Source organism: Temnothorax nylanderi, unplaced genomic scaffold (genome assembly GCF_030848795.1).
Source record: "Temnothorax nylanderi isolate EJ_2023f unplaced genomic scaffold, tnyl_v1.0 TNYL_tig0404_pilon, whole genome shotgun sequence".
In the NCBI taxonomy this organism is placed as follows: domain Eukaryota; kingdom Metazoa; phylum Arthropoda; class Insecta; order Hymenoptera; family Formicidae; genus Temnothorax; species Temnothorax nylanderi.
Genome location: NW_027249466.1, coordinates 2632 through 12292, shown reverse-complemented (window position 1 = coordinate 12292; position 9661 = coordinate 2632).

Genomic DNA, 9661 nt, shown 5'->3' with positions numbered 1-9661 from the left:
ACAAGGTGTCAGGACCGGCACGGCTAAGGTATCCGTTAGACTGCCACATTCGGAGTACAAGTATGTCCCATCTATAGAACTGGAGCTGGTCGTCATCGCCAATTTGATCGTCATTCCACCAGAGATAACGATAATGGCACAGGACAGCTTTAGATACAAGATAATGCACACTCGTCAGGGTCGCCTGGCGACCGTCCGTCCGTAAATGTCCGTCTATTTAGCGCAGCTTAGTCCATGGAGATTTAGCATTGTCGACATTGCCTGCGGAGTCCGTAGTAGTCTAGGTTTCTCAATTTTTAGGACAAATATTTATGTAATAAAATTATTAGGTGCAAATTTAACAGTATTTATTAGAATATAGGGTAATTGTATAGATGGGGGGGGGGGGTCACCTTGAATGACCTTGATATTTTAGTATGTTGTCAATGTCACCCTCCTGAGTGACCTTTAGAAGGTTTCAGCCCGCGCTCGTTATTCGTTAAAAAGTTATTAACAAAAAAAGTTTGGAAAATATAGCAGCTATTTTGAGTATTGAAAGGCATAAATGACTAATATATATGTCGAAATAGTTTACACATACACTTTTTTTTGTTTAGTTTTTGTTTAGTTTTGTTTAGTTTAGTGACGCTCTTTAAACAGTTAAATACTGTTAAAGCGCGTCATCTAACCTATTTAGATTAGTGACGCGCTTTAAACAGTTAAATACTTTTAAAGCTCGTCATCTAACCTATGTAGATTAGTGACGCGCGTCATCTAACCTATGTAGATTAGAATCTCTGGTGGAATGACGATCAAATTGGCGATGACGACCAGCTCCAGTTCTATAGATGGGACATACTTGTACTCCGAATGTGGCAGTCTAACGGATACCTTAGCCGTGCCGGTCCTGACACCTTGTATGAGAATAATGTAACCTCTTTTGCTGACGCTGTCCAACGTATCTATACTAATGAGTCTTTCGTACTTTAATTAAAGCGCGTCACTAATCTACATAGGTTAGATGACGCGCTTTAACAGTATTTAACTGTTTAAAGCGCGTCACTATTCTACATAGGTTAGATGACGCGTTTTAACAGTATTTAACTGTTTAAAGCGAGTCACTAAACTAAACAAAACTAAACAAAAACTAAACAAAAAAAGTAGCCCACGGAGATTTAGCATTGTCGACATTGCCCACTTGGAACCGAGCAAAGTCCGCAATGTGATAATCGTTGCTGACATTGCCATCGCTGGATGGGCAGTGTTAACTTTGCCCACATCAAACCGGGCAATGTCCGCTAATAAACTACTTTGCCCAGTCGCGTTGTGCAATGCTGACATTGCCCGGGCAATGCCGACACTGCACACCATGCGGACTTTGCCCGTAACATATATATATGTGAGTGTGTGTGCGTGTGTGTGTGTGTGTGTGTGTGTGTGTGTGTGTGTGTGTGTGTGTGTGTGTGTATGTGTGTGTAAGTTTCTTAATATAAATTTTACAAATACTTTTATTTTAGCGATACATATTCATTCCTCTACAAAGTGTAAGAAACGCGTCTATTCACACAAGCACACGTTCCTGTAGCGCACCTCGCGCGTTATCGGGAAATGAACGTTTCTTTTTCTCGTTAGCACACGTCCCTTTAGCGCACCTCGTGCGCTATCGGGAAATAAACGCATCTTTTCTCTTCAGCAGACGTCCCTTTAGCGCACCTCGTGCGCTATCGGGAAAGAAACGTGCGTGCGCTATCGGGAAATAAACGTGTCATTTCTCTTTAGCACACGTCCCTGTAGCGTACCTCGTGCGTTATCGGGAAATGAACGTTTTTCTTCTCGTTAGCATACGTCCCTTTAGCGCACCTCGTGCGCTATCGGGAAATAAACGTTTTTTTCTCTTTAGCACACGTCCCTTTAGCGCACCTCGTGCGCTATCGGGAAAGAAACGCGTCTTTTCTTTTTAGCACACGTCTTATTAGCGCACCTTGTGCGCTATCTCGAAAGAAACGCATCTTTTCTCTTTAGCACACGTCCCTTTAGCGCACCTCGTGCGCTATGGGGAAAGAAACGTGCGTGCGCTATCGGGAAATAAACGTGTCATTTCTCTTTAGCACACGTCCCTGTAGCGCACCTCGTGCGTTATCGGGAAATAAACGTTTTTCTTTTCGTTAGCACACGTCCCTTTAGCGCACCTCGTGCGCTATCGGGAAAGAAACGCGTCTTTTCTCTTTAGCACACGTCCCATTAGCGCAACTCGTGCGTTATCGGGAAATGAACGTTTTTCTTCTCGTTAGCACACGTCCCTTTAGCGCACCTCGTGCGCTATCGGGAAGGAAACGCGTCTTTTCTCTTTAGCACACGTCCCATTAGCGCACCTCGTGCGTTATCGGGAAATGAATGTTTTTCTTCTCGTTAGCACACGTCCCTTTAGCGCACCTCGTGCGCTATCGGGAAATAAACGCATCTTTTCTCTTCAGCACACGTCCCTTTAGCGCACCTCGTGCGCTATCGGGAAAGAAACGTGCGTGCGCTATCGGGAAATAAACGTGTCATTTCTCTTTAGCACACGTCCCTGTAGCGCACCTCGTGCGTTATCGGGAAATGAACGTTTTTCTTTTCGTTAGCACACGTCCCTTTAGCGCACCTCGTGCGTTATCGGGAAATGAACGTTTTTCTTCTCGTTAGCACACGTCCCTTTAGCGCACCTCGTGCGCTATCGGGAAATAAACGTGTCATTTCTCTTTAGCACACGTCCCTGTAGCGCACCTCGTGCGTTATCGGGAAATAAACGTTTTTCTTCTCGTTAGCACACGTCCCTTTAGCGCACCTCGTGCGCTATCGGGAAAGAAACGCGTCTTTTCTCTTTAGCACACGTCCCTGTAGCGCACCTCGTGCGCTATCGGGAAAGAAACGCGTCTTTTCTCTTTAGCACACGTCCCATTAGCGCACCTCGTGCGCTATCGGGAAAGAAACGCGTCTTTTCTCTTTAGCACACGTCCCATTAGCGCACCTCGTGCGCTATCGGGAAAGAAACGCATCTTTTCTCTTTAGCACACGTCCCATTAGCGCACCTCGTGCGCTATCGGGAAAGAAACGTGCGTGCGCTATCGGGAAAGAAACTCGTCCTTTCTCTTTAGCACACATCCATGTTGCGCACCTCGTGCGCTATCGGGAAAGAAACGCGTCTTTTCTCTTTAGCACACGTTCCTGTAGTGCACTTCGTGTGCTATCGGGAAATAAACTTTTTTTTCTCGTTAGCACACGTCCCTTTAGCGCTCCTTGTGCACTATCGGGAAAGAAACGTGCGTGCGCTATCGGGATAATGCTTCCAACATTTCGTGCGCTATCGGTACTATGTTTCATTTTCTTGTGTGCTATCGGGCAAATGTGCATATTAGTTGGTGCGTTATCGGGATAGTGCGCCATTTATTTGGTGTGCTATCGGGACGTGTGCTAAAGGGATGTGGGCTATCGGAAACTATTTTAAATTCGACGTGTGCTATCGGGCTGTGCGCTATCGCACCGTGCGCTAACGGATCCCGCTCGTTGCGAGGAGCTTGTCCTGCCGCTTACCGGGTGGTTTATCGCGCGTCGGACAAAACGGTAGGTCAGTGTGCGCGTCGTGAAGATGTTGCGGATACTCCAAGTCGACTTCGAGAATGTAGCCTATCGTCGAATCCACCGCAACATCCATAACATTAAAATCGGTTACGTCGTCGACCCATTGAAAATCTGCATAAGGCAATGGTTGACACATTGCCCAGCCGTATAAGTTGTTTACGTCGAAATACATCAGATACGACGACGTTTTCGATGGATCGTACGACTGCATGTACTTGTTGTTGGCCAGCGCGTATCTGTTTGAACATTGACTCAAACCGCCGCGTATGCCGCGTTCGATAAACATGACCATGTCAATGTCGGTGAGCAGTTCGAAATTGATACGCGTATGCTTCAACATAGCATCCCACGTAAAACCTGGTAGAGTATAATAATACGCCGGATCGAGTCCATAACTCGCGACGCAGCTATCGCGAAAATTTTCAAAGATATCGGTCAACAGCAAGACATCGGTTTTGAGATATAAATCGCTGTAGTCACCGAGCGTTCGAATGGAGAACCGCTGCCAGACGTTGACGGCGTGCGCGAAATCGCTCTCTGATACGGTGTCACCCGTCAATGAACTATAAAACGAGTCGCGCGGTGGTAAACACGAGTCCTCCAACTTTTCGACGCAGTCAATGTAGGGGAGACCGGGGCTAAACAGTCCGTTTTTTTTCAGTGCCGATTTTTAACAACAAAATAAATAATTGTAGTTAAATGTGGTATACCACTGTAAAGAGTGAACCTTTAGCTACAAAATTTATATAGGAAATTTTTGTCTACGTCGCTTTGTTTAACCGGTATAGAGCAAAAACGACAACGGTGGAAAAATTGAAATCTCAAAAATGCCGGAGTATAACAGTCTGCACTGCATTTTCAATACATATACGTACATCTAATCCTAAAAAATAATAGGATACATGCAATAATTGTTTTTTAAGAGAAAAATATAAAAATTTATTTAAAATTTTTATGCGAAACATTATTAAAAAATAGTTACGAGGGTTCCTCTTTCCGCAGAAGTCACTCGCCCGACTTGTTTCACTCCTCGACGTCCGATGACTCTATTCGGTGTCTGAACGGTTGTAATTCCCGTCTCATTTATATTCCATATGCAGTGAGCCCGAAAATGCCTTGGAAATGCACCCGGACTGCTTACTAACCGATTAGCCCCAAACACAAATTTCAGGTTTGATCGCCCACGAAATATTAGACATCAACGATAATGAAAAAACTACACTGGATTCGTGTTCAGCATGCATTACTCTTTATAATCACGTACCTCGAGATTTGGAGAGCAAATATTATTGCAGATATTACAAAATTTCCACGCGCAAAAAATGTAACTTTCATATTTTGAAAACACGTTTGCCCTCGTAAAAATCATAACACGGCAAGTAACCTGCCGAAACTCCGTTGGGGGGTCACATGGGTACTATAAGCAGCGTTTACAATGTTAATAGCGAGTTCGCACAATATACAGGTTCCGAGATATTTGATTAGACGTATTTACCCCGTAGACTTTTTAGCCCCGGTCTCCCCTACTCATACGGAAATACGCCTTTTCGTGTCAGCAAATCAAAATTTTCTACGGATATTTTACAAAATTTGCGTTGCAATATTCGCAGTTTATCCTTGCTTAGATAAGATGCCAATTTGTCGAGACTAGCGGTGAGAAACTTGTACGAATCAATAAATCGCAATTTGACGCAAGTTTTCTTATCTTTATCTTCGGTACTTTTAACGTTTTTTGTAAACGAAATGTATTTCTCTTTTGTAATTGGGAGTAAATCTACATATCCTTCGTACGCTGTTGCTATTTCCGTTATAATAAAATGCGCGTCGTAGCCAGATAAATTATGAAAAACTATGGGAATGCAGTGCGAATCTTTGTAGTTCAGATTACAGTTTGAGTGCGCGGGACCTCTGTACTGACCGGTCAGATGACAATGATCGCGTACTCGCACGTCGTCTGGCTCGAACGGTTTTTCGCACACGTGACAGTGCGTTGCGCTGTTAAACTTTTCCCACTCGTCTCGCGTGAAATTCACCATGGGTACATTAGTGGACAAGATTGTTTTTACGTCGTGAGCTAAACGTCTTAGCTCCTCAGCGAACCACGCGACGCAATCCTTATCGCGACGAAACCGATACATTGATAACGAGTCGTCGTACGAGCAACGCACGTAGTATCCTATGCTAAACACGCGATGATGTTGATATGTGTACCTGGATGTTTCCGGATCCGCTTCCATCTTCTCCAGGGTACATTCAAGGTCGGCGTATACGATAAACGGAACTCGTTCCTTCCTGCCGTGATTCTGGAAAGCCAACCACTTGTCGTTATCGCTCGGTAATTTGATTGCGCAATCGTTCATCTCCCGACAGTCGACGGTGTGGGCTTCCAATTTCTCGCTCGTGTAGAAATAGTGCAAACATCTGTAAATAATGAAATTTTTTATATATCTTTTACGTAAAAATTATTTTTATTATTTATTAGAATGTATACTCACCGATCGCAAAAGTATTTCCGAACATGGTGCGTGCTCAGTTGCGAGCTCACGAGGCGGGATAGGTTCTTGATCCACGCAAAATGTCCAACATTGTTGTCATGCACGTACAGCAGATTTACATGCCTGCCCATCTTTCGACCAGTAACCCGTATTGGCAAGATAGCAAGTTCCTTGTTTTTTTTCTCGATGCTGTACACGTTGATGGAGATGTCGTTGTGATCTTCAAACCGTTTAATTTGATCCAACGTCATTGGAAACTTAATGTTCGCAAAATTTAGCACCGACGTGTAATGAGGATACGACGATTGCAGATCAGTATTTCTTTGGGCTGGATGCAGAGCCACCGTCACTGACCATGCGAAACATGCATTGTCCATTGATCGCACGTTTATCACCGCTCCCTTCATTTTAATTTCTCGCGGTATTTCCACAAAACACCCCGCGTGCAATGGATTATATTTGTTCACATTTACCGTTAAATTGAGTATACGCGACAATGCCCATCCGCTATCACGTTCCTGGAATTCCTCCAGCTTTGCTAGGGTAGGCTCGATGACGTGTCGCTTGTACCACTCGCACAAATCGGACTCACGGAAGAGTTCATAGTTTCTCGTAGCGATACTTTTATTCGCGCGTTTGTCGCCCGCAACAAATTCACCATTAAACATTGTGTTTATTTTTACATTGTCCTGTCGTTGCCTGACGTTCCGCACACGATCGAGTACAATGTCTCTCGCATCTCTGACAAATTGATGAGGGCCGATGTGTTTGGAATTTATTACCACACCGGTCAGTATACGACTTTCAAAGGCCGTATCTATCTCGCGCCATCTGAGTCCTGTCTCACTCGCACTGTATCCTGCACCCACATGCACGAAACGTTGACGTACCGAGTCTTTCAGACCTTCGAGTCGTGCGATACAAGCGACCAACGACTGTTTGAGACCGATCGATGACTGTTTAACATCGATCGATAATCGTGGCCGTTTAATTCGGCTTTGTTCTTCCAACGATTTGATAAACTCGTCGCATTGTTGCTCCCACGCGGTAAAGTCTTCCCTCGAATTTAAAAGGGTGGATTACTCCAACAACTCTTGCTCCATGTTATTACACGATCCTCTTTCTGACACACTTTGTTGCACTCGCGATTTCCAATTCTCGACTGCTGAGCGTATCCCCCAGATTCGTCCTTCTATATTCTACTAATGATGCATCGTTTACTTTTTATCATATCTAATTTTATCTCAGCATCCGTACATTTGCGCTTTCCGAAAAATCTACGATTTGCAGTTTTACACGTGTGCGATGAAATCATTGCGAGACACGTATGTTCTTGAAAACGATATCGCGCCATTGACTTTCGGTGATTTGACTGTATCAATGCAGCAGCCGTATATCGGCGCTATTTGCAAAATTTGCAGTTTTGCACGTGTCCGATGAAATCATCGCGAGACATGTATGTCCTTGAAAACAATAACGCTCCATTGACTTATGCGAAATTGCAAAATTTGCAGTTTTGCACGTGTTCGATAAAATCATTGCGAGACACGTCGCGACATGTGCTTGAAAACAATAACGCTTCATTTACTTATGCGAAATTGCAAAATTTGCAGTTTTACACGTGTTCGATGAAATTATCGCGAGACACGTATGCTCTTGAAAAAAATCATATTTGATGCTATTGACCGATGAGGTGATCTCATCACGAATGTTCTTGACAAAGATATCACATTTAACATATATGTGGTGGTGGTCACCATGCAGCAGCCATACATTGGCGCTATTTGCAAGATTCGCATTTTTGTACGTATAAATGGTCTGCGAGGATTCTAGCGCGCAGTCAAGAGTTTGATACGGTTCAAGTACGTCGCAAACAGCATCCAGTTACGATGAACACTCACGGTGCGAACTACTACGTTCCGATTCAGGATGAAACGTGCGAGAAACAGCACAATGAGTAAGTACTGCTAATTTTCGTATATACTTGTGCAAAAAAACTTTTATAAACATAATTGTATTTTTTCAGTTTTGATAAACCCCGCTACACGCCTCGTATTTTGGGAAGGAGATTTGCCTTGACATTGACAGCATATAAATTTTTGGATGTTGGAATCAACGCGGGACCTATGTCCTCTGTAGATATACTTATTGGCGATAACCGAGGCAATCGGATAATTCTGCCTCATACAACGTGGGTGACATTCATCGAAAAACGTGCAGATATTCAGCGATTCGTGCAATTACCGGCGCCATTATCGCTAGCGTTTCGAGATCTGAAACTCGTTAAAATACGTGACGCAGATATTGTAAAATTGACATCGTGCGCCACCAGCTTGTACATGAAACCGTCAACTGTATTCTTCCTGTTCGAACTAGAACATTGCGTCGAGAATGTGTATTTTCAACTATGCCAAAATGTTTATGGCGTAAGTGAAAAATTTAAACAATTTGTAGCCATTTTACGCCAAAATTGTATCGCCGATAAATGTAATGCAGTTAGAATCTTGCGTGAATTTTATGATAAAAATTCAATTATTGATTGTGAACTGTTGGCGTATGCTGCAGATAATATTATACACGATGCATTACATGAGAAATAAATGTATATTAAAATGCATATCACTGTATCTAAAATTATCTTTCCTTCTGTCTACCGTTCCCTTGTCCACCGTCAGCGGTTTAGAATTACAGAGCGGTAACTCTCGATAAGAATGCGCGTGCCGCACTCGTCGCGCGATCATTAAACGTTTTCTCATCTGTCTCGTATAAATTATTAAATATTCTTCCTCTTATTTCCAATAAATAAATCACTTAAAATAATATAAAAATGATCTAACTGTAATGGGTGACGGGAGCGCGAGAGACCGCGCGCGAGGGAGAGAAATAACGCGAACGGGGGAGAGGGATCGCGCGCGACCGAGAAGACGCGCGCGAACGGGGGACGGGGGCGCGAGAGAACATCTACGAGGGGGAGATAACGCGAGCGGGAGCGTGCTGTGTGACGTCACGCGGACCGACGCGGCCATTGCACGCGGACTCCGCGGCGCGGCAAAAACGCGAACGCGGTCGCCCCTCCCCCGCGGCGCCCGAAACGCAGTACCCCCCTCCCCCCGCGGCGCGGCGAAAACGCGAACGCGATCGCTCCTCGCCCCGCGGACCCCTCTCCCGCGGCGCCGGAAACGCGGTTCCCCCCTCCCCCTCCTCGCGGCGCCCGGAAACGCGTTTCCCCCCTCCCCTTCCTCGCGGCGCCCGAAAACGCGGTCCCCCCCCCCCGCGGTAACCCCCCCGCCCCTCACCCCCCTCGGAGCTCCCTAGTTGGGACGTCCATAGCTTACCTACTCGTTTGGATCACTTTTGTCGGCGGCTGTGACTGTGGCTGCGCACTGTTCGACGGCGCTTCCGCCGATGACGGAACCGCGTCAACGATAATTTTGGATGCGCCTTTAATGGGTGGCCTGATGGCCGCCGGCATATCCTCGCGCCGGATTTCCTCCATGACCGCGTCCCTGGAGGACTCGATCTCCATTTCTTCATCCCGAGCTAGAGCTCACGATGGCAGGGGCTAGGCG